We start from the raw sequence: 247 nt of genomic DNA, 5'->3' as shown, positions 1-247 counted from the left end.
CTCATCTGAAGCATGTGGACATGCAGATTGCAGAGCTTGCATCACAACCCTCTAGACAGCAGGGCACATTTCCTGGAAAGCCCGAACCGAATCCACGAGAACACGTCAATGCCATTCAGCTTATAAGTGGAGAAAGTCTGCCTGAGACGGTCCCTATTACTACCACAGAAAAAGGGACGACGTCTAGACACACTACTGAAGAGAAAGGGAAAGCCATAGCTCACGAGACACCTAAGGTGCATGTAGA

The 247-nt window shown here is 49.0% G+C and overlaps 1 protein-coding gene across 1 annotated transcript in view; it reads left to right on the top strand.

The window, feature by feature from the left end:
* LOC104825394 overlaps positions 1 to 247 on the top strand; it is a 17,732-nt gene that overhangs the window by 6,156 nt on the left and 11,329 nt on the right. The window lies entirely within an intron of this gene.

Source organism: Tarenaya hassleriana, unplaced genomic scaffold, assembly GCF_000463585.1.
Source record: "Tarenaya hassleriana unplaced genomic scaffold, ASM46358v1 Cleome45, whole genome shotgun sequence".
Lineage (NCBI taxonomy): Eukaryota > Viridiplantae > Streptophyta > Magnoliopsida > Brassicales > Cleomaceae > Tarenaya > Tarenaya hassleriana.
The sequence above is the reverse complement of the archived record's forward strand: the minus strand, read 5'-3'. Positions and strand labels throughout refer to the sequence as shown.